At 43.0% G+C, this 26,659-nt stretch overlaps 1 protein-coding gene across 4 annotated transcripts in view; it reads left to right on the top strand.

Annotated features, from left to right (window-relative positions):
- LOC106608923 (uncharacterized) overlaps nucleotides 1-26,659 on the top strand; it is a 193,503-nt gene that overhangs the window by 78,310 nt on the left and 88,534 nt on the right. The window lies entirely within an intron of this gene.

Here is a 26,659-nt window from a genome sequence, read left to right as displayed (position 1 = left end):
GATTCTATTTATCATCATTAGTCATTTAGGTCAACATTGGATCATTCAGAGATCCTCACTGAACTTCTGGAGAGAGTTTGCTGCACTGAAAGTAAAGGGGCTGAATAATTTTGCACGGGCAATTTTTCTGTTTTTTATTTGTTAAAAAAGTTTGAAATATCCAATAAATTTCGTTCCACTTCATGATTGTGTCCCACTTGTTGTTGATTCTTCACAAAAAATTACAGTTTTATATCTTTATGTTTGAAGCCTGAAATGTGGCAAAAGGTCGAAAAGTTCAAGGGGGCCGAATACTTTCGCAAGGCACTGTACCTGGACAAGTTTATATGGTACCACGTTCTTACTTTATATATATATATATATATATATATATATATATATATATATATATATATATATATATATATATATATACACTGCTCAAAAAAATAAAGGGAACACTAAAATAACACATCCTAGATCTGAATGAATGACATAATCTTAATAAATACTTTTTTCTTTACATAGTTGAATGTGCTGACAACAAAATCACACAAAAATAATCAATGGAAATCCAATTTATCAACCCATGGAGGTCTGGATTTGGAGTCACACTCAAAATTAAAGTGGAAAACCACACTACAGGCCGATCCAACTTTGATGTAATGTCCTTAAAACAAGTCAAAATGAGGCTCAGTAGTGTGTGTGGCCTCCACGTGCCTGTATGACCTCCCTACAATGCCTGGGCATGCTCCTGATGAGGTGGCGGATGGTCTCCTGAGGGATCTCCTCCCAGACCTGGACTAAAGCATCCGCCAACTCCTGGACAGTCTGTGGTGCAACGTGGCGTTGGTGGATGGAGCGAGACATGATGTCCCAGATGTGCTCAATTGGATTCAGGTCTGGGGAACGGGCGGGCCAGTCCATAGCATCAATGCCTTCCTCTTGCAGGAACTGCTGACACACTCCAGCCACATAAGGTCTAGCATTGTCTTGCATTAGGAGGAACCCAGGGCCAACCGCACCAGCATATGGTCTCACAAGGGGTCTGAGGATCTCATCTCGGTACCTAATGGCAGTCAGGCTACCTCTGGCGAGCTCATGGAGGGCTGTGCGGCCCCCCAAAGAAATGCCACCCCACACCATGACTGACCCACCGCCAAACCGGTCATGCTGGAGGATGTTGCAGGCAGCAGAACGTTCTCCACGGCGTCTCCAGACTCTGTCACGTCTGTCACATGTGCTCAGTGTGAACGTGCTTTCATCTGTGAAGAGCACAGGGTGCCAGTGGCGAATTTGCCAATCTTGGTGTTCTCTGGCAAATGCCAAACGTCCTGCACGGTGTTGGGCTGTAAGCACAACCCCCACCTGTGGACGTCGGGCCCTCATACCACCCTCATGGAGTCTGTTTCTGACCATTTGAGCAGACACATGCACATTTGTGGCCTGCTGGAGGTAATTTTGCAGGGCTCTGGCAGTGCTCCTCCTGCTCCTCCTTGCACAAAGGCGGAGGTAGCGGTCCTGCTGCTGGGTTGTTGCCCTCCTACGGCCTCCTCCACGTCTCCTGATGTACTGGACTGTCTCCTGGTAGCGCCTCCATGCTCTGGACACTACGATGACAGATACAGCAAACCTTCTTGCCACAGCTCGCATTGATGTTCCATCCTGGATGAGCTGCACTACCTGAGCCACTTGTGTGGGTTGTAGACTCCGTCTCACGCTACCACTAGAGTTAAAGCACTGCCAGCATTCAAAAGTGACCAAAACATCAGCCAGGAAGCATGGGAACTGAGAAGTGGTCTGTGGTCACCACCTGCAGAACCACTCCTTTATTGGGGGTGTCTTGCTAATTGCCTATAATTTCCACCTGTTGTCTATTCCATTTGCACAACAGCATGTGAAATTTATTGTCAATCAGTGTTGCTTCCTAAGTGGACAGTTTGATTTCACAGAAGTGTGATTGACTTGGAGTTACATTGTGTTGTTTAAGTGTTCCCTTTATTTTTTGGAGCAGTATATATATATATATGTATATATATATATATATATATATATATATATATATATATATGTATATATATATATATTTTTTTTTTTTTTTTTTTTTTTGACCTCACCGGTATTACCAGTCACTGTACAGACGTTCTAAGGATGTTGTATCTTCTCTTGGTGAAAGAAAGACAGGGTGATGACAGAGTGTATGGATATACATGTATAGAAGAGTATATGGAAGTAAGTGTGTCTGCAGATTAATGTGTCTGCATTTCAGAGGGCTGCACCTTGTAGATTAGTCATTGTTACCTCAGGTGTGTATGTGCGTGCATGAGTGTGTGTAGTACCTCTGGGGTACAGACAAACACACACACACACACAGACACAGGTACCCACTTCACCTGAGTGACACACACAGCTGGTTTGGAGAGCCATCCACTTCCTGACTCCCACCATCCGTCTGTCTTAGTGACCTCCCACAACCCCCGGCTTTTTGGGCTGCTTTGATTTATGACCTTTGACCCCCCCCCCAAAGTCAGAGTGGAACACCTGCTCAGGTCTGTGAGAAAGACAGGGAAACAGGATATAAAGAGGAGAGGAAAGAAGGGGATAAGTGGTCAGAGAGGTGGAGGTATGGGGACTGGATGTGTCTGATCTAGGGTTAGTGGAAATTTGTGGTACACACACACACACCATCTTTGTTAAAGTTGGTAATTTGTCCATGTTTAGAGCATTGCAGATAGAAATGTTTCACTTCGAACTCACCAGATCCTATGTTCCACATAAAAGAAAGATGTGTCTGTTCTATACAATACATTGTCATAGTCAGTTGCCATGGTGCCCTAGTAGCAACCTAAGCAGAGAGCTCCCGTAAATATGTACATATACGATTATTTTTAAGTGTTTTTAAAAGCTTTTTTTAATCCGCTGTTTTATTTATGATAACATTGAGTTTCGTTGTATATTTCTGGTGGTTTTGACCCACGGATTTGCAGACGGACTGGCAGGTCAATTCTTTTTGGCTAGCTGGCTAATTGTTTTTGTTCGAATGATGTACCAGCTTTTTTGTTTTACCTGGCAGCTGGTTCTTGATCTTGAAAACATGAATTGAAGAGTCACCTGATGCTTGAGAGGAATGGGAGATGCAGTAGAGGAATGCAGTACAGAGACAGAGGGCTCGTAGTGAGGACGACTGGCTACTGTACCTCTCTGAACTGTGTGTGGTGAGCTTTCTGGTGCCCAGAGCTGCTGAGGCATCACCCAAGTAGGTGTCATACTTTGTGAAGTAGGAAGTCCAGTAACTACACGACTCAGGCTGGTTCCCAGAGTAGCCTTCTACATGATCGTCACCAGACAACCATCTCCCTGACCACTATCGTCTTATCAAGCCTTGAATTGGCTCTCTCCATCTTTGGAAGATGGGTGCACTCAAAGACTTGGTCTCTATTGAGGCGGCAGGTAGCCTAGTGGTTAGAGTGTTGGGCCAGTAACTGAAAGGTTGCTAGATCGAATCCCTGAGCTGACAAAGTAGAAATCTGTCTTTCTGCCCCCGAGTAAGGCAGTTAACCCACTGTTCCCCCAAGTGCCGAAGACATGGATGTCAATTATGGCAGTCCCCCGCACCTCTCTGGTTCAGCGGGGATGGGTTAAACGCAGAAGACACATTTCAGTTGAATGCATTCAGTTGTGCAACTGACTAGGTCTTTCCCTATTGGTTGACCTAACTATAGCTAGGCAACTCATGATGATGCTTGTTTGCTTTTTGAAGCGCTTTGAGATTGTTATGAAAAGTGCCATAGGAATGTTATAAATTCTTATTATTATTTCTACGACTGTCATCCCTCAGCCTTCCTTCAGCCTTCCTCCACTGAACAGGGCCGTCCTGGCAGAAGCACTGTGATGTCATAATGTCTGAGTTATATCTGGACTCACATATCTGATTTATATGTCTTTGAGGGGAAGGGAAGTTATATCTTTTTTGAAAATCTGCTTACTGCTGCCCTTTCTAGACAGATGAATTTGTGCTAAAAGGTTTATTACAAAAGTGCAGGATTTTATGAAGCATGTTGATGTCATGTTTTTTCTGTTTTGATGGCATGGTGAAAGGTAGACACACACACACACAGACACACACACACACACACACACACCGTGCCATTCCGGAGTATGACATGATGTTTTCCTATTATAGATAGAGGGAATTGGATGTCTCTGCTGGTTTACTGGTTATGACACTGATGCTACTTATACCACGTTATTCTGAGACGGTCGAGAGTGCGTGTGCGTGTGTGTGTGTGTGTGTGTGTGTGTGTGTGTGTGTGTGTGTGTGTGTGTGTGTGTGTGTGTGTGTGTGTGTGTGTGTGTGTGTGCGTGTGCATGTGCGTGTGTGTGCGCGTGTGTGTGCGTGCGTGTGTGCGTGCGTAATGGAGGACTAAAATAAGTATTCTCAACAAGCCAACTGATTAATGTGGAGCCAGTGTGGGCAACACTTTACATTACAGACAGTGGGTAAAGACAAACTGATGCACAGTGCCACTGTGATTCAGATTGATGTGTTTCACCTCTGCTCTCAGGCCACATAGCTAGCCACTGGTTTCAGTCCCTAGATGTGTCTAACCAATAATTATTTTGGTATTTGTATAGAATAATATAGGTATTTAAGCTCACCCCGGTACATACCATTTCTCAATGATCGGTTTCCCATAGAGAGCCATGTGTTTGGAAGAAGTGCTAACCTCACTACATACCATGTCTCAGTGAGTGGTCTCTATGCAGTGTTCATGTGTAAATAAGGAGAGCTGGATGGGCTTCTGGCCCCAAGTCCACATTTATTTAGTACCACTAGATCATAAGTCACAGTGTTAGGGCCATTCATGTACCCCGTGACTTGATGTGCCCCTGTTTCCCAGCTCCTCATTGGGCTCTCAGTATGTGCATCCTGAAGAGTAGAAGAGCAACATTTGTCAGATAGTGTGGTCCCAAATGGCACCCTATTCTATATGCGCCCTGGTCAAAAGTAGTGCACTATAAAGGTTATAGGGTTCCATTTGGGAGGCTGATAGCTAGATATATGAGGATGGCGAGGGAGTGCATGGACTCATTTGACCATGTACTTTCAAGGAAAATGTCAAAGGTTGAGATTTCTAGGTTAGTGGAGGCAGAAGGACATAGAAGTGAAAGAGGGTTAGGTTTAGTAAGTTCTATGATGTGTAATAACTTGCCCTGTCTCTCTCTCTCTCTCTGCCTGCCTGCCATCCTTCCTTTTGTATCTCTCCCAGATTGACATTTCATTATAACGTGAAATGTCCCAGTGCAGCCTCAGGCTACCACGTTTACCTCTGAAGAGTGTGTGCTTTAGTTTAGTTATGCAATGGAAACACTTAGATATACCCCTGTGGGACACAGTTACATCTCTCTCTCTTTGCCAGCCAATAGCTACAGTTGAAGTCGGAAGTTTACATACACTTAGGTTGGAGTCATTAAAACTCGTTTTTCAACCACTCCACACATTTCTTGTTAACAAACTATAGTTTTGGCAAGTCGGTTAGGACATCTACTTTGTGCATGACACAAGTAATTTTTTTAAATACTTCCCGAATGCACTGTATGTACAACAGCTAGAAATATCTATACCACAATGCAGTTGTGAGCATACTAGGCATTCTACATGATACTACAACATCAGTATAACTGAAAATGGATGTTGTGTTGGCTGAATGTTCCAGGCAGGGTCCTGAATGTTCTTCAGCTGGTGAACTTGGTCTTGTGTTAGGCAATGGTAGCTGGTCTGGCAAAACTTCATGGGCTCAATGACCTTGGACTCATAGACTATACACTTTGGCTCTAACCAGCCCCATGCAGTCCTTTCCTCTTCCGAGTCAGATGATGTTGAGCTTGTTCCCGGCTGAAAGCTTTCATCCAATGGGTCTACAGGATCTGTACAACTGAAGCTGGTGTCAAGGTCTTAATTAGCAGCAACAGGATTAGTCTGTAGGACACACACTAGTCAGTGATTAGCAAACATTTTACTACTTTGTCCCCACTCAAACAAGGTACTATATCCACCCACCCCCCTCATGTCAATAGATCATGTATACTAACCTTCACACACAATACCCACCCCCAACAGACACCAGTAATATCACATTTACATTTTATTCATTTGGCAGACGGTCTTTTCCAGAGCGACTTAAATGAGCAATTAGGGTTAAGTGCCTTGCTCAAGACCACATCGTCACCCACGCCATCCCTTCCTTACTAATAACTCTGCTTTTCTCCAATTTAGACTTCAAGCTTTGCCTAAACAATCAACTAATGTCTGGATCCAGTATATTTATTTGCTCATCATGGAATCATGGAAAGATTTATTTAAGGAGACTCACACTAGTTCCTGGTGCTGAGCTTGATGTTAATGCTGCTGCAGATGTTGATGGGATTGGACTCTGTAAATAGAACACATAGGCCAGTCACGTTACTCTCTGCAGTAGTTAGTTAGCTGGCTAGGTAGCTAACGGTTGGATATGGTCCTGTAGGCTGTAGCTAACGTAACCTAATGTAGCTAACATTAGCTTGCAAAGTTACAAATCACCTCGCCAGATAGCAGCCGGTTAATTACAATGATTTGCTTTCGAATGTCAAGCCAGAGTGTTATGAAAGATAGCTAGCTAGATTTCGGTTTACATAAACAAATGTAGTTTGCTAGCTCGCTAATTAGCTAAGTTAACTAGATAGCCAATTCAAAACATAACTTGTAGCGGTTATCGCGCTAGTTAACTTTTGCATTCATGTCGTTGTCGCCTTTCCCCCCGGCACTGTAGATAGCCTAAATAAATCTGCACCGTTGGAAAGCTGGGATTCCCCTTTATTAAATAGTAGTCATGTAAAAATATTCTAAGAATAGCCTAATTGACAAACAGCTTGCTGTGCATAGATCTCCCCTGAAACATGAATATTTGAGCCTTATATATAAACATGTCTGGTTCGTTACCTTGCTTTGAAGTAGCCTACCTTATCAGTTTGATCCCTGATTCATTGAATGAGGGAATCATTTTATAAAGACAAAAGTATTTGATTGTAATGTTGCAATATTTTATATCAAGGGTGGCAACCATCCGCCAGGATAGCTACTGGGTGTGCAGGCTTTTGTTCAAGCCAGCTGCTTAACAGGACCTTGATAAGCAGACTTGGGTGTTTTCAGGGCTGGATCAAAAGCCAAGCCTGCACACCCAGGAGCTCTCCAGATGGAGGGTTGACAACATGTGACTAACAGTGCAGTTCTACTTTATGGTGGGTAAAATGCCTTGAACAAGGGCACAACGGCAGGACAACGTGGGATCAGGCACAGCAGCCTTCCAGTGTCAGTAACTCGTACTTTTTAATGTAGGCTATAATAATAGTCATGAACCTTTGGTTAAAAGTAATATGGAAAATGTGTGTGAACCCTTAACAGTGAATAATCAGAGGTCTCTATAGCATAATGCTCTTTGTGAATTTCGGTGAACATAGTGAACAGGTTTAACAAGGAGGACCTGATTGAAACCACCCGTGTGTGTGTGTGTGTGTGTGTGTGTGTGTGTGTGTGTGTGTGTGTGTGTGTGTGTGTGTGTGTGTGTGTGTGTGTGTGTGTGTGTGTGGTGTGTGTGTGTGTGTATTTAGGGGTCAGTGTAGGTGGAATTTCCCCCTGTGTGAACAGACACGGTAAGGCTGACTACCAATGTTATGGATGACACATCGCCCCCTTTGGCCAGCTTAGAGTACTGACGGATTGGACAGACAGATGGATAACACACGCGCAAACATTGAATGCAGCTGATACTGACACACTCACACACACACACACACACACACACACACACACACACACACACACACACACCCACACACACACACACACACACACACACACACACACACACACACACACACACACACACACACACACACACAGTGATCAGGAATCCCCAGTGCAGTCTGCAGTTACATCTACAATACCTGTAGTCTACACAGGATGATGCAGTAGACTGCTGTGGTTACACCCTTTATTGTTCTAAATGAAGTCTAGTGTTAACTTCTGCAAATAAATATCAATATGAAAACCAGACAGCTGAAAGGAAAGAGTGTTTAATGGAGATATCAACACTGACTCAACTAGAGCAAAGCAGATCACCTGTGACGGACAGAGTGGGCGAGAGAGGGGGGGGGGTGGAAGGATAGAGGGGTGGGTGGAGGAGAGACAGAGAGAAAGGGATGGGAGAATAGAGGGGTGGGTGGAGGAGAGACAGCGAGAGAGGGATGGTAGGATAGAGGGGTGGGTGGAGGAGAGACAGAGAGAGAGAGATGGAAGGATAGAGGGGTGGGTGGAGGAGAGAGAGAGAGAGGGATGGAAGGATAGAGGAAAATAGAGAGCATGTGCACGTGTTTGCTTTAGGCTTGAAGCAGAGGAATTCTCAGTCCGTCAACATCAGTGGCTGTCGACACACACTGTCTATGCCCCCACCACCCCTCCCTTGGCCTCTGTGTAGAAAAAAGGAAAGGGAGCAGAGCTCGCACCTCTCCAGGCAAAACATTTGTTTTCTATAAGTAGATCCTGGCTGGCAGCGTCGGCAGGATACACCAAGGTAAATGTAAGGCGTTCCTTGGCCGGATGGCGGGATACAGTAAGGTAATGCAATGTGCGCCTTGGCTAGGTAGCCTGTAACGGTGGACAGAGATCTCAGCACACAACAGACACTAAAACACAAACAGTCACGTCATCATGCCTTGTCCCTGACCATGTGACCTGACCAGGAAAAACTGCTGACTCACAAGACTCATGTTCTCCAAGGCCCACAATGAGTGAGAGCCTATCAATTAAGACAGTTATAACCAATGACAAGCATGCATTCTTTTGATGCTCATACACAACAATGTCAAACGTAACTATTCTCATAGGAACCCTGCCATGAGCTGATGTAGGGTCAGTTTTGCCTGTTAGATCACAATTAACCTCTTACATCTAGACGTTCCGCTAGCGGAACACCTGCTCCAATATCCAATGATGGGCGTGGCGCGAAATACAAAGTCCTCGAAAATCCGAAAACTTCCATTTTTCAAACATATGACTATTTTACACCATTTTAAAGACAAGACTCTCCTTTATCTAACCACACTGTCCGATTTCAAAAAGGCTTTACAGCGAAAGCAAAACATTAGATTATGTCAGCAGAGTACCCAGCCAGAAATAATCAGACACCCATTTTTCAAGCTAGCATATAATGTCACAAAAAACAAACCCACAGCTAAATGCAGCACTAACCTTTGATGATCTTCATCAGATGACACTCCTAGGACATTATGTTATACAATACATGCATGTTTTGTTCAATCAAGTTCATATTTATATCAAAAAACAGCTTTTTACATTAGCATGTGATGTTCAGAACTAGCATACCCACCGCAAACGTCCGGTGAATTTACTAAATTACTCACGATAAACGTTGACAAAAAACATAACAATTATTTTAAGAATTATAGATACAGAACTCCTTTATGCAATCGCTATGTCCGATTTTAAAATAGCTTTTCGGTGAAAGCACATTTTGCAATATTCTGAGTAGATAGCTCGCCATCACGGGCTAGCTATTTAGACACCCACCAAGTTTAGCCCTCACCAAAGTCAGATTTACTATAAGAAAAATTGGATTACCTTTGCTGTTCTTCATCAGAATGCACTCCCGGGACTTCTACTTCAATAACAAATGTTGGTTTGGTTCCAAATAATCCATAGTTATATCCAAATAGCGGCATTTTGTTGTGCGTTCAAGACACTATCCGAAGGGTGACGAAGGGTTACGCGCCCGACGCATTTCGTGACAAACAAATTCAAAATATTCCATTACCGTACTTCGAAGCATGTCAACCGCTGTTTAAAATAAATTTTTATGCGATTTTTCTCGTAAAAAAGCGATAATATTCCGACCGGGAGTCGTTGTTTTCGTTCAAAGACTGAAAATAAAAACATGGTGTCGGCTTGTGCACGCGCCTCCAGTCTCATTGTTCTCTGATCGACCACTATCGAAATGCGCTACTGTTTTTCAGCCAGGGGCTCCAAAGGCATCATTCACCATTTTGCCGCCTTCTGAGAGCCTATGGGAGCCGTAGGAAGTGTCACTTTACAGCAGAGATCCTCAGTTTTCAATAAAGAGAGTGTAAAAGGCCAAGAAATGGTCAGAGAGGGCACTTCCTGTAAGGAATCTTCTCAGGTTTTGGCCTGCCAAATGAGTTCTGTTATACTCACAGACACCACTCAAACAGTTTTAGAAACTTTGGAGTGTTTTCTATCCAAAGCTAATAATTATATGCATATTCTAGTTTCTGGGCAGGAGTAATAATCAGATTAAATCGGGTACGTTTTTTATCCGGCCGTGAAAATACTGCCCCCTATCCATAACAGGTTAATATTGACACAGGGGGATCTGATCCTAGATCAGCATTCTTACTCTGAGACACTATGGCCCCAGATCGTTACATGGGCATCTTGTGAAACATCATCCCCATTCCCATAGGAGCCCTGTGTTATGCTCACCTGCAGTACAGTATGAGCTATTAATGTACACTCTAAAAACAAGAGGTTCCTGGAGTATTCTTTCGGGGTTCTTTAAATTGAAACTGTGGGGGGAACCCCTATAAGTTCTTCAAAGAACCCCTTTTAATGGATCCTCGAAAAACCTTTTGAACTACCCCCGTTATTATTGTTATTATTAATAATAATAATAATATGCATAACAATATCAACACTAACACAATATTTTATTTCTCATTGTTTATTATGATTTTAGTGGCAAAGCAGAATAAAAATAAATAAATGAGGTAAACTCCCAGCAGAGGCCCAAGTATAAAGGGTTTATCCTCTGGCGTGTTGATGTTAATGTGTTTATGTTCTCCGTATCCATAGCCGGAAGGATTTTGTAGTGCATGGTGATCGAACAGGTTTCCTGTTATATTCATCAGAGGTGTAGGGAGGGGGAAGTCTGTGAATCCAGAAAACAGTAATTATACAGATGATTAACAAAACATGCACTCGACAATATTCATACCTTGGTTTTTGTGGTGAATGTGAATGAAAAAAAACTGATTTGATAATGGTTTTCATACACATACCTTATCCATAATGTAGAGGCCTATGGGATATTCACTGAAGACGTAAGGGAGGAGGATGGTAAATGTGCTCTGCATAAAACACCAATACCAATTGACATACCTTTGTATGCCTCCTTGTCTGTATACCTGCAGACACAAAAGTGAGCAGTTCAGTCATCTGCACACTATACAGCTAGCCTTCATCATATTCTTATAGCCTACATATTCTTACCTCTTTGTTGATAGATATCCATTGAATTGTGTCCATTTTCTGTTTTAGAAAGATTTGCATAAATATGAAAAGATAGATGGTATCATGATAAAACTATATCGATTTAGATCATACAAGGGACAAACCTTGCCTTAAATTGAGGAGATCTTTCCATTTTTCAGTTAAGTGCCTGCACCTGCTGTCCTTTCAAATTCAAATCCAAATGTTTCAGTTGGGCAGTTAAGTTCCTGCAAGAACCCCCACCAACTAAGGAGGTTCCTCGGTGAACCCCACCTCCTATTGGGGTTCTTGGAAGAACCTTTTGGGGGCCATTTTCAATGCCAAGAACCTTAAGGTTCTTCAAAGAACTTTGAGGATCTTAGAAGAACCCTGTTGAACCCCTAATTGTTAAAGTGTATAAGCTGTTAATCTCCCTGTGGGCCAGCACACACACACACACACACACACACACACACACACACACACACACACACACACCACACACACACACACACACACACACAGCAGCATTAGAAAAGGTGGTGTGAACCCTATGATCTTTAGCCTAGTTATTATCTCATAGGCACCCCTCACTCCTCCGCTTACACCCTCTTCTGTGTGCCACAAAAGGGCCCCAGTTACACCCCTTGCTTTAGGGAGGTCATCCTAGAATCCCTCCATAGAACATGTTGAGAGTTCTCTCATTACAACATCATGTATGTCCCGGGGGAAAACTCCCCTTACAGAGGGGGTACATGCATTACATTTGCATTATATTTGAGTGATTTAGCAGACGCTCTTATCCAGAGCAATTACAATTAGTGCGTTCGTCTTAAGATAGCTGGGTGAGACAACCACATACGCTATATATACAAAAGTATGTGGACACCCCTTCAAACTAGTGGATTCGGTTTTTCCAGTCACACCCGTTGCTGACAGGTGTATAAAATCGAGCACACCGCCATGCAATCTCCATAGACAAACATTGGCAGTAGGATGGCCCATACTGAAGAGCTCAGTGAGTTTCAACTTGACACCGTCACCCATCCTTAGGGTCAGGTTTAGGGTACTTCAAAGGTGTTCTTACCAAAGAATACTTATCAATGGTGTAACCCTATCCCCTAGCCTGACGTGGGCTGTCTGTCCTTCATCTAGAAGATTGAAGAGAAGTGAGATGTGTGTGTGTGTGTGTGTGTGTGTGTGTGTGTGTGTGTGTGTGTGTGTGTGTGTGTGTGTGTGTGTGTGTGTGTGTGTGTGTGTGTGTGTGTGTGTGTGGTGTGTGTGTGTGAGATTAGGGGTAAATGAGAGGCCAGTTTGAACAGCTGTGATTTTGGCCTTGTCAGAGTAGTTTAAACTAGGCCCCTAGACACTGATTTAAGGTCAGTTTTTCACTACTCTCCCGTAATGCTTTAAGACTAGGATTTGTGGAGATAATCCGACTCTAGATCTGTACCTAGGGGCAAATTGCCTCCTGGTATGTCTGTGTGTCTGGAGAGACTCATACAGACCTTCCCAGTGAAACCCAGGTGTCGTTAGCCTGCTGTGTAAGCTACGCTAACTGGAAGTGTAAATCTCTATCCGAATCTGTATTGTAAATATTAGCGTTAGCATTCATATCTGTTGTGGTATTACATTGTGATCTGTTTATTTTTTAATTTTTTAATGTAACCTTTATTTAACCAGGTGTACTCTCTGTCTGTCTTGTGTTGGATTGTCTGTATAAACAGCTTGTAGTTAGATATCAAAGTGTGGTCTGTAAAAACACTCATATCGGATGTAATCAATAATAGGTTATTATACAGTGTACATAGCGGTATGAAGTATTATTCTAAAGGCTATATATGTTGACTTATCTTTCCCACTGCTGTGATGAAATTGGGATTGGAATTCTGTCTCCTGATTGATTTTTTGATATCACTTTTTGCCCGCCATTTTTGTATATTTACATGTCGGGGGTGTTTTTGATAGAAAGAGGAGAGATATAAAATGATAGACTATTGTTTCGTTTTTTTCTCTTCCCCTACAGTATCTGTCGCTTCAGTGAGTTCTGGAAGGTACATGTAAACAGAGGCACTCCTCCTTTCCTATAATTGGAAACGCATAAATCCTTTCTGTCATTCTAGAGACATAGCTCCAGTTTATTTTAGCTGACACCTACAGTATGTCACCATTGTTTGTATTTATGATTCCGCCACTAAAACATTGTGTTATCTTTCACGCCTTGACCTTATAATGGTTGCTGTAGGCAACGGGCATGGTGGCATGCCAACCTGTGCCAGCGTTGCCATTGGGCATGGTGATTTAGGAGAGAGATAAGGAGGCGCACGGCGGAGGTCGCTGTGGTTTCCACCTTGTGGTGTTTGTTGATTCTGGAAGCCTTAGAGCACTATGACATCACAGATTAGAGGGTTGATATTACAGTTCAGAGAGTTCATAATCTTACATCATAGATAACTTATCCATTCCATAGAATTGTTATATACAGGATCAGTGGATTGAATTGAACCAAGGGAATTGAATACATTGAACCAATTGAATTGAGTGAATTGAACCAAGTGAATTGAATATATTGAACCAATTGAATTGAGTGAATTGAGCCAAGTGAATTGAATACATTGAACCAATTGAATTGAGTGAATTGAACCAAGTGAATTTAGTATACTGATAAGAAGGATCAGAAACCTTGGTTTGATCTCAGTCAGGGCTGAATCGGGCCAACGGGGGTATTGGCTGTGTCTTCTAAGTGGTCCCAGAGCCAGGAGATATAGGACACGGATCGGAAGTTCATATTCCGACATTCTGGCTGATGGATGGCCTGCTGGTAGAATGGAAGAACCGAGATCAGACATCTAAACTTAGAAAGTCAATAGAGCAGGGAGAGAGAGAAGAGATTGTGTTTTATTTTATTTATTTAACCTTTATTTGATCAGGGAGTCATACTGAGACCAAGGTCTCTTACAGATGGGCCCTGAATTACATAAATTACAGAAAATACACACATCAAAATAAAAATACAAAATGCAAGCAGAAAGAAAAACACGGTCATAAAAAAATAGAATTGACCTAGAGGCACCAAAACATCAAATTTCTACACACTTTGAAGATTGTTCCACAAATAAGGTGCAAAAAAACTAAAATTGGATTTACGTAACTCAGTAGAGACCAAAGGAATTTCCCTAAGACTGGCTGTGGTAACTCATATATCTAAAGTTTAGTAATGACGTTAGCTACAGTGGCACTTTATACATGAAAACATAGAAATGTATCAACCTACGTGACATCATGTGACCAACAAATCTGATGAGGTCATAAAGGTTGTCGGGCAGGTCGTCATGGCAACGCTATTTCTGTAACTAGGAGGAAGTGAAGAGGCTTGTTGATTGGCCTGTAACTGTAACTTGAGCCATGTTGGGCCCTGACCAACAACCAACCGATACCCTCAATGTGTGAGACTTCAGACAACATGGCATGACATTGCTTGGCTTCAACCCTTTTTGAACTGTGACCCCCAACCTCGTGAACTAACCCAAATCCAAATTCAGGATTGACTCTTAATCCTTTGATCCATGAGGAATAGTTTCTGATCTTCCACTTACAGTATCTTTTTTCTTTGAAATTACCCAAACCCAAAGCTCCCAAAGTAAACCCTGAGAGTGAGAGCGAGTGAAAGCGAGTGAGAGCGTGAGCGAAAGACAGAGAGAGAGCGAGAGAGAGCAAGAGAGAGAGAGCAAGAGAGAGCAGGAGAGAGAGAGAGAGAGAGAGAGAAAGAGAGAGAGCAGGAGAGAGAGAGAGGAGGGGCCCAGTTGAGTCCTGTCTGTTCAAATCCTCTATAATAACACCAACCCTGTCCTGTCCCTTCATGCCAAGACCGGGTCTTTCTCTAAAGCAGTGGTTCTCAATCCTGGCCCTGGGGACCCAGAGGGTTGGTTTTTTTGCCGTAGCACTACACAGCTGATTCAAATAATCAACTCATTATCTGGCTTGGATGCTTTCAAAAGCAGGTTGAGAACCACTGCTCTAGAGGATATGGTAGATATTCGGGAGAATGTGTGTGTGATGTGTGTGGCGTGTGTGTCTTCTCCAGGTAAAGGAGTTCCGTAGCCTTCGGTACCTGTCCTACATGTTAGGGCATTGGCACACCGCACAGCCTGTCTTCTCACCCTATGCTCTTCTCTCCTAAGCCTCTTCATCTTGAGAAATACACCCTTTAGGGTGGATAAATACAGTATGGTACTGCATGTATTTGTGTTATTGCAGTAAAAGTTCCAACATGCCTGGGATAATACAGTGTATTGTATTGGTGATATCACAGCCCTACCCTCTGACGCCATCCGGCGTCATCTTGGTGAAGATGGCGCCCGGAGGGTAGGGCTGCCGTCTCATCGGCTCTTAACCAATCATGCAAACAAAAAAAAATCTTCACATTGTTCGTAACTTGTTTTGTACATAATGTTGTTGCTACCGTCTCTTATGACTGAAAAGAGCTTCTGGACATCAGAATTGGGATTATTCACCTCAAATTGGAGTTCTTCTTAAATGAGTCGGACACAAGGGATATACTACGGACACCCGACCAGGCCCAGATCCCCGTGATTCGCTGGAAAAGGAAAGGTTTCGCGGAAAGAGAGTATCAGGCGACGAGTGGCTAATCTGCCCTTGCCTTCTGTTCTCTAGCTAACGTTCAATCGCTGGAAAATAAATGAGATGAACTGAAAGCACGTATATCCTACCAACGGGACATTAAAAACTGTAATATCTTATGTTTCATACAGCTCTATCGGCAGGACAGAACAGCAGCCTCTGGTAAGACACGGTGCGGGGGCCTATGCATATTTGTAAACAATAGCTGGTGCACAATATCTAAGGAAGTCTCAGGGTTTTGCTCGCCTGAGGTAGAGTATCTCATGATAAGCTGTAGACCACACTATCTACCTAGAGAGTTTTCATCTGTATTTTTCGTAGCTGTCTACACAACACCTCAGACCGAAACTGGCACTAAAACCGCACTCAATGAGCTGTATTCCGCCATAAGCAAACAGGAAAACGCTCATCCAGAGGCGGCACTCCTAGTGGCCGGGGACTTTAATGCAGGGAAACTTAAATCAGTTTTACCTCATTTCTATCAGCATGTTAAATGTGCAACCAGAGGGAAACAATTCTAGACCACCTTTACTCCACACACAGAGACGCGTACAAAGCTCTCCCTCGCCCTCCATTTGGCAAATCTGACCATAACTCTATCCTCCTGATTCCTGTAAAAATTTAAGCAGGAAGCACCAGTGACTTTATCTATAAAAAAGTGGTCAGATGAAGCTACAGGATTGTTTTGCTAGCACAGACTGGAATATGTTCCAGAATTCTTCCGATGGCATTGAAGAGTACACCACATCAGTCACTGGCTTTATCAATAAGTGCATCGAGGACGTCGTCCCAACAGTGACTGTACGTCAATACCCCAACCAGAAGTCATGGATAACAGGCAACATTCGCACTGAGCTAAAGAGTAAAGCAGCCGCTTTCAAGGAGCATGATTCTAACCCGGAAGCTTATAAGAAATCTCCCTATGCCCTCCGACGAACCATCAAATCCTGGACTTCCTGATGGGCCGCCCCCAGATGGTAAGGGTAGGTAACAATACATCCGCCACGCTGATCCTCAACACAGGGGCCCCTCAGGCGTGCGTGCTCAATCCCCTCCTGTACTCCCTGTTCACTCACGACTGGACAGCCAGGCACAACTCCAACACCATCATTAAGTTTGCTGATGACACAACAGTGGTAGGCCTGATCACCGACAACGATGAGACAGCCTGTAAGGAGGTCAGAGATTTGACCGTGGGGTGCAAGGACAACAACCTCTCCGTCAATGTGATCAAGACAAGGAGATGGTTGTGGACTACAGGAAAAGGAGGACCGAGCACGCATCGACGGGGCTGTAGTGGAGCAGGTTGAGAGCTTCAAGTTCCTTGGTGTCCACATCACCAACAAACTAACATGGTCCGAGCACACCAAGACAGTTGTGAAGAGGGCACAACAAAACCTATTCCCCCTCAGGAGACTGAAAAGATTTGACATGGGACCTCAGATCCTCAAAATGTTTTACAGCTGCACCATCAAGCGCATCCTGACGGGTTGCATCACTGCCTGGTATGGCAACTGCTCAGCCTCTGACCGCAAGGCACTACAGAGGGTAGTGCGTATGGCCCAGTACATCACTGGGGCCAAGCTTTCTGCCATCCAGGACCTCTATACCAGGCGGTGTAGGAAGAAGGCCCTAAAAATTGCCAAAGACTCCAGCCACCCTAGTCATAGACTGTTCTCTCTGCTACCGCATGGCAAGCGGTACCGGTGCTCCAAGTCTAGGTCCAAGAGGCTTCTAAACAGCTTCTACCCCCAAGCCATAAGAATCCTGAACAGCCAATCAAATGGCTACCCAGACTATTTGCATTGCCCACCCCCCACCCTCTTCTGCGCTGCTGCTACTCTCTGTTATTGTCTATGCATAGTCACTTTAATAACTCTACCTACATGTACGATAATTACCTCAATTACCTCGACACCGGTGCCCCCTGCACATTGACACATTGACTCTGTACCGGTACCCCCTGTATATAGCCCCGCTATTGTTATTTACTGCTGCTCTTTAATTATTTGTTATTATCTCTTAGTTTTTTAGGGATTTTCTTAACTGCATTGTTGGTTAAGGGCTTGTAAGTAAGCATTTCACTGTAAGGTCTACACCTGTTGTATTCAGCGTGTGACAAATACAATTTTTTCCCTAATCCCCTTCTGGCCCCGTTCATATAGAATGTAAAGTGATTACTGTATGTATGTACAGACTAGTATGCATGTGTTGCATTGTATGTGTACGGAGTTCACTCACATTCACTAGATTTTTAAGCCCCCCCGAGACATGTTGTAAAATGCCTCCATTAATCCTGATGAGTACCTTAATGACTATAGGCCATTGAGCACATCACGGATATCTGACACCCCATTTGGACATGGCTCTCCCGTTGGCCACTGAGAATTTGCACACTGTAAGTTAAAACGGGTAGCTTTTTTGTATGTAATATCTCTACAATATGTAATTGCTCACTTATATCTGACACCCCGTTTCAACCTACAGTACATACATTACAGCACGTGCTAACGAGGTATCTTATTGGTTAGTGGAGAATTTGCATGTTGTAAGCTAAGACGTTATAGCTGAGGTATAGGTTGATTAACGCTGTGTGTGTGTGCATGCTACTGAGGTCAGGGCTAACTAGGCACTCCATTGGCTAGGTACTCCTTTGGCATACCTTCATGTGACCTCACATGAAGGTATGCTACTGAGCTACTGAGCTTGTTTATTTTGATCCCCAGTAGCTTTTGCAGAAGCAGCAGCTACTTTTCCTGGGGTGCTTCCTGAGCTAAAGGTCAGCTGCTGAGCTGAAGGGATGCTACTGGGCTAAAGGTCAGCTGCTGAGCTGAAGGGATGCTACTGGGCTAAAGGTCAGCTGCTGATCTGAAGGGATGCTACTGGGCTAAAGGTCAGGAATTGACATTGATTGATGTCAGGTGATTGTCTACTGGTATTTGAGGCAGAATTCACCTCATACGAGGACACTACCCCTGAGGAACACAATTCGCATGATTGAGAACAATAGCTATGTCTTTTTGTACTAATCAATCACACTTAAGATTATATTCAAGAAATACCCGTAAAGAGAAGATGATATGTGGCATTAGCCAAACATGCAGTCCTGCCAATACAGTTCGGACTTGTTGCAGTAAAACGGTCTTTCTCTTGACAGAGTGGGTTGGGGGCATGGCATACATAGACCAAATCCCTTTGCCCCCTATTGGCCCCTTTTCTCTTCAACACGACGGGATTGACAAGGAATTTAGAGTTTGGTACTGTAGCTCAGTTTCTGAACAGTGGCCTTGTGGAACTGTCATAAACCATCTAAACGTGTGTCCGGGCACCTGTTTACATGTTCTCTCGTTAAGAGAAAGATATGAGGTCTGGAAGCAGCTTAGGGTACTCCAGTCCTCAGTTTACTTTAGCCTAGCCAGATACGCTATAGTCGGTATCAAATCAAAACCAAATAAAACAAAATTGTATTTGTCACATGCGCCGATGACAACAGGTGTAGACCTTACAGTGAAATGCTTACTTACAAGCCCTTAACCAACAATGCAGTTTTAAGAAAAATAAGTCTTAAGAAAGTATTTACTAAAATAAACTGAAGTAATAAATAAAGAACAAAAAAAAAGAAAAAAAAGAAAAATAACAAATAATTAAAGAGCAACAATACCGGGGGTACCGGTACAGAGTCAATGTGCGGGGGCACAGGTTAGTTGAGGTAATTGAGGTAATATGTACGTGTAGGTAACGGTAAAGTGACTATGCATAGATATGGGTGATACAGTCGGTTAGGCTACAGTTGCGTTTCGCAAGAAGAATTCGTAGGTTTAATGGGACAAACACAGTGGAACATTCCCATAGATGTTTACCAGAAAAACACACACACACCCCCCCCCCCCTCCCATTCCCCCACCATAACCTTCCAAATGCTGTTTACTAAATGTGAAAAATAAATCGGACATCGATTAAGGCGATCACCACGTCTTTTGTCATGAAGTGCAGGTAGCCTAGCAATTAAGAGCATTGGGCCAGTAACCAAAAAGGTCTCTGGTTTGAATCCCCAAGCCGTCAATGTGAAAAATCTGTTGATGTGTCCTTGAGCAAGGCACTTAACCCTAATTGCTCCTTTAAGTCGCTCTGGATAAGAGTGTCTGCTAAATGACTCAAATGTAATTGTGTTAACAATATTTACAATATTTTGCTTTGGTTCCTGTTTGGATTCATTTACACAACAACTTCCTCTACTTGCTAAGGATGGCCTCTCTCTTTCCCACTCCCTACTCCTTCTTTTCCTTTCTCTATGACATCTTTCCATCTTCCCTTTTCATCTCTCCCTCTCATGTTGTTTTCCCTCTATGTCACCGTAACAGAGTCAGAGTGAGGTCAGCCATACACTACCTGTCATACAGACTGACACACGTTGACAGACCAGACTACTAGATTTACATTAACCAGATTCCTGACCGTCCCTTTAACAACATCCCATCTCTCACACAAAAGGTCCCTCCATTCCTCTACTCCGCCATTCCTCCATCCCTTCATCCCTCCAGCCATCTCTTCTTTAACAACATTTTTTTTTTTTTATCACAGAAAGGACAGGAAAGACAAGTGGCACTCTCTCGCTCCCTCTCTTTCCTCCATCATTCCATCCATCACTCCATCTTGCCATCCCTCCATCCATCTCTCCTCAAACAGACCCACTACGGCGGGTTTACTCGGTTTTCTTTGCGTGACAGTTTGTTAACATCATGGTAAAATACAGTATGCACTACCTGATGAGGTCACTCAGAGATCAGTCAATCAGGTTTAACTGTCAACGAGGGACTTTTATGTTGTCAGGCAGGGCTAGGGAGTAACTGATTACATGTAATCAGTCACATGTAATCTGATTACAAAATAATTTTACCAACAAAAATATCGTAATCATATTACAGATACTTTTGAAAAACTAGATCATTACTTCTTGGATTACTTGTACATTTAGAAAGGATGTTTGCGAGAATGTTTTTTTGTTGTTGAAAAAAGGCTCATGTTTAAGTTTGTTCCATCTGAGCGAGTCTTACCTGACCACGAGTCAGAGACCACTATGACACACCAAATGTTTGTTGGATCCCCTTTGTCTTCTTCTTTGGCCTCTTAAAGGGAAAGTAATCAGATTACGTTACTGAATTTGGGGGGGGGGGGGGGGGTTGTGTGGAGGAGCTGGGTGACACTTTGATTGACAGGCAGTGGAGTGGTGAGGTATGATCTAGCACTTAGTGGAGTAAACAGGGAGACTTCTGGGAGGAAACATGGAAACACAGAGGCTCAATACTAGGGCCTGAACATGTGTTATCAGAGCAGTGATGTGATTATTAAGGTGGGTGCTTAATAGCACCGAGGTATGTACCTGGTGTTTACTCTGTCACGTATAAGCAAATAGGTCTGATTGATTGATAAACATTGGTTAAAAATTGAGTGCCAATATTGGGTTACTCGGAGATGACAGACTCACATCTGCAGAACGTTGGATAGCTGTTGTCAATGGCTGTTGGATGTAGTGTGTGTCTGTGTTTGTGTGTGCTTGTCTGCGTGCAATATTTTGTGAACGGTAAAGAAAATCTCAAAGAACACTCCTCATTGAGAACACATTCTACCACATGCATAGAAGTCCACCCAATCCAAGGCAGCTCCTACTGCTCCAAAGCCTGTTTCAACTCTACCTCAACACAGAAATGAAATCCTCATCTATCTCTCTCTCTCTCTCTCACTCTCTTTCTCTCTCTCTCTCTCGCTCTCTCTCTCTCTCTCGCTCTCTCTCTCTCTCTCTCTTTCTCTCTCTCTCTCTCTCGCTCTCTCTCGCTCACTCTCTCTCTCGCTCTCGCTCGCTCTCTCTCTCTCTCGCTCTCTCTCTCTCACTCTCTCTCTTTTTCTCTCTCTCTCTCTCTTTTTCTCTCTCTCGCTCGCTCTCGCTCTCGCTCTCTCTCTCTCTCTCTCTCCTTGTTTGTCAAAGAGTGTAAATTAAGATTGCTCCTTAAGTTCCACCCTATTGTACATCTCCCCCACTGGCTTTTCATAGGGAGGCAGGGAAAGTAGAAAGGCAAGGTGTGGTGTCTTTAAATGAATAATCCTTTAGAAGACACTCACACACACAAACACACGCACACACACACACATACACGCTGGGCGTGGGAACCCAATAGAGTAGGGCATCAACATGTGCGGTAGGATACTTTCACATTAGGATTTTGACTGGGCTGGAAGCTGAATAGAGAGAGGGAGTCCCATGACAAAAGTTTGACAGCTCTTTTTTCTTTGTCTTTTTCTTTCTCTCCCAGTGTTATTTTTCTCTCTTTCTGTTTTATCCCTTGTTCAATGACGGGCCTATGTCTGTGTATCCGTGTGTTTCTCTGAGCACATGTCTGAAGTAGCATGTGGAGACCATGGCCTCTCTCTTTCTGTCTTTATGCTCTCTCTCTCTCTTTCTCTTTTTCTGTCATTACTCTCTCTCTCTTTCTTTCTCTTTCTCTTTCGCTCTCTTTCTCCCACTCTTTTTGTCTCCCCCTCTCTTTCTCTCTCTCTCTCTCTCTCTCTCTCTCTCTCTCTCTCTCTCTCTCTCTCTCTCTCTCTCTCTTTCTCTCTCTCCAGTGGAGTAACCTTGCCCTGCTTCTGTCACTGTGATTAGGATGAGTGTGGAGATCAGAGGAAAGAGTGCGGGGAAGAGAGGGAGAACTTGACCAACAGAGAGAGCGAGGAGAGAGGGCAGACTTTCCCCCTTTCCCTCTCTTTCTATCTCCCCCCCCATCCCCCCTCACCCCCTCCTTCACTTGTATTTGTTAAAGAGAACCCCCCTGTAAGAGTGAGGTCAAGAGTTTGAGGAGGAAGCTAGTGACATGTCTGCTGGTCATGTGAAGTGGTCTATGATCTATGAACCTGGGACTGTGTTTGCTCGACGTTTCAGCCGCAACAACCAGTAGGGCTGTTCACCATGCACCTTGTGGTACACACACACACACACACACACACACACACACACACACACACACACACACACACACACACACACACACACACACACACACACACACACACACACGCACACATTCACATCTGTATGGCCAGACACCACAACAGACTGTGAGGTTTCACCATGGTTCCTTTGTAGTTCAATTTTAAGTCTAGATGGACCATCGTCATGTTGATCTGCTTACAGGGCCCCTGGGATCCTGGGCCTAATTCCATATAACTTTGGCCTTGCATTCCAACCCCTGTCCCTTCACCTATCACATCCCCTACCCTTTCACCTCCACCTTACTCCCTATGACATACTCAAATATAGATGAGGGGTATAACTTACACTCACGCTACAATCACGAACACATTACCCATACAAACACACACATAACTATCACAACCACCTCACTCTTTACAACCCACATCCACACAGCTCCAAACCCCCTCACCTCTCCCACCCCCTCAAACCCCCTCTCTCTCTCTCCTCTCACCTCAACCTGGATTCAGGGGTAGATGTAACATAGTAAATGAAAATCCGGGTCACTCAAATGAATATGATGTGTTATGTTTGGTATGGTATGGTATGTGTTCATTTGTGGTTTTCCGTCATCCATTTCGTATGATATGTTTCAAATAACAATTTGTATGATATGTTTCGAATTACAATTTGTATGATATTTTACGAATCGCAATTTGTATCTGCAATACATATGATATGTTATGAATTCCAATTTGTTGTGGCTAAGGTTAGTTAGGTGGCTAACGCTAACGTTAGCTAAGTGGCTAATATTAGCAAGGCCAGGGGTTAAGGTTATGGGAAGGGTTAGCTAACATGATAAGTAGTTGCAAAGTAGCTAAAAACAGTAAGTAGTTGCAAATGAGCTAAAATGCTAAAGTTGTCCACGGTGAGATTTGAACACGCAACCTCAGGGTTGATAGACGTTCCCATTATAAGCCTGCCCGTCAATGCCGACCAACCACCTTCCTTTCATTTTTGCCTTCAATAACCTTCTCTTTTATGTAACCATACCAAATGTAACATATACTAATTTGAGTGTCCCGGATTTTTGTTTACTGTGCTACGTCTAGTCTATGAGACCAGGCTGCTCTCCTCCCCAGGACGCAACCGACACCCTTTCATCCCTAATCGCATTGAAACGCCATCCCTGACCCTTGACCTCTAGCTAGCCTCTAGCTGGCCCCTAGGAGCCCCTAGCTCAGGACTGCTGCTGGGGTGTTTTAATCCTCTATGAAAGGACGTATATTGCATTGTTCCCCGTCCCAGACGGTCTCAATATTGACTGACTGACAGACTGACTGGCTGTTTATGAGTAGGCTTAGACTCTGTATGTAGACTAACGCTGAGATATCTCATATCTTTCTCGCATGAGAGGTTGTTTTCTGTCCCGCTCTGGTTTCTGAGAAAGAAGCATACGCATTGTTCTGTGAATGGGCTTTGGTATGTGTGAGATGGCTTATGTACTTTATCTATACTAATAGTGTGATGGATTCTATGTTGTTGTAGGTATTCCAACTAAGCATAACGTGCAAGGACTATTGAGACATACACCTATCTTAAAAGTCCCTGCATTGGTTAACTGTTCATTTTAGAATTGATTTAAAACATTTAAAAAAAAATTAAAGCACCATGTGGCCTTGCACACAAAGACATGTCTGACATGCTTTTAAGATATGTGCCTGGTCGGTCCCTCAGATCCTCTGGCCTTTTAGTTGTTCCAAAGGTCATAACCAAACATTTTGGTGAGGCTAGCCTTCAGCCACCATGATCCTGACATTTGGAACAGCCTGCTGGAGGATCTGAGGGCCTCAGAAACTGTAGAAACCTTTTTAGAAACCTTTTTAGCTGTGCTTTCAGTCATACTACAGTATCTATTTTATTTATTTTATCCCATTTTATATATCTTATACATTTTTATCTATTTTAATGCATCTCTCAGTCCACTGTTATTAGTATTATTGTTTTACTATTTTAATTTGTCTAACTTTGTTTTACTATTTTAATTTGTCTAGTTTTTATCTTTCTCACCTTTTATTTTATTTAGGACTTTGAAATGCATCCCCTTTCTTTAAGAAATGTGCTTTATAAATAAAGTTTGATGTAATTATTGAAATAGGCAGGGGGAGAAGTTTAAAATGTGTATTCATTTTGAACAAAAGCTGCATTAAGGTTGCCGCATGATTGATAAACTATGATAGCAGATCCCATATGTATTCCCCATGTAAGAGCTCTACTTACTATCAGATAGTGGTTAGACTGTCCTGGTATGTGGCACCCAGTCTTTTCCTCTCTATTTCTGATCATTTAAAACATGTTAAATATGTTGTGTATTTGTTTCAGTGGGATAATCAAACCCACTACACATCTTGAACAAAAAGCATGGCGGTTGTTTATTCCTCATATAGCATTTTTCATCGTCATAAGATATTAGTTAGCAGACGTGGATCAACAACATAAATCAAACACTTATTCTATATTATTGCATTGGTTCAATCGTACCCGGCAAAGAAAATCTAATCAAATGCAGCACTTGAAAGTATTTCTCCTAGAGGTTAAGCCTGGTACTGCATGTGGTTCTCTCTTTTGCGCTCTCTCTCAATTCGATTCAATTCAAAGGGATTTTTTGGCCTGGGAAACATATGTTTACATTGCCAAAGTAACTGGAATAGGCAATAAAACAAAAGGGAAATAAACAAGGGAAACATGAGTAAACATTACACTCACAAAAGTTTTAAAAGCATATAGACATTTTGAATGTTATATTATTGGCTATGTACAGTGTTGTAAAAGTGTGCACATAGTTGAAGTATAAAATGGAAAAGTATTCAGACCCCTTGACTTTTTCCACATTTTGTTACATTACAGCCTTATTCCAAAATGTATTAAATAAATTAAAATAAATATCAGCAATCTACACACATTACCCCATAATGGCAAAGCGAAAACAGATTTTGGGGAATTTTTGCAAATGTATTTAAAAAAAAACAACAGAAATACCTTATTTACATAAATATTCATACCCTTTGCTATGAGACTCAAAATTGAGCTCAGGTGCATCCTGTTTCCATTGATCATCCTTGAGGTGTTTCTACAAATTGATTGGAGTCCACTTGTGGTAAATTCAATTGATTGGACATGATTTGTAAAGGCACACACCTGTCTATATAAGGTCCCACAGTTGACAGTGCATGTCAGAGCAAAAACCGGAATTGTCCATAGAGCTCCGAGACAGGATTGTGTCGAGGCACAGATCTGGGGAAGGGTACCAAAATTTGTCTGCAGCATTGAAGGTCCCCAAGAACACAGTGTCCTCCATCATTCTTAAATGGAAGAAGTATGGAACCACCAAGACTCTTCCTAGAGCTGGCCGCCGAGCCAAACTGAGCAATCGGGGGAGAAGAGCCTTGGTCAGGGAGGTGACCAAGAACTCGTTGGACACTCTGACAGAGCTCTAGAGTGTACCTGTTTTAGCTTTGTCATTATGGGGTATTGTGTGTAGATTGATGGTGGGAATTTAAAAATATATACATTTTAGAGTAAGTCTGTAACCTAACAAAATGTGAAAAAGGTCAAGGAATCTGAATACTTTCCAAAGGCACTGTAGATTGTATTTACAATGTTGTTAGTGCTCCACTGGTTGCCCTTTTGTCATGGCAACGGACACAAATCTTGCTGCTGTGATTGGATACTGCGGGTCTCTCTATTTCTCCCTCGTG

The sequence above is a fragment of the Salmo salar genome, chromosome 07 (assembly GCF_965601325.2).
Source record: "Salmo salar chromosome 07, fSalSal1, whole genome shotgun sequence".
NCBI classification, from domain to species: domain Eukaryota; kingdom Metazoa; phylum Chordata; class Actinopteri; order Salmoniformes; family Salmonidae; genus Salmo; species Salmo salar.
This window is presented reverse-complemented; position numbering and strand designations above follow the sequence as displayed.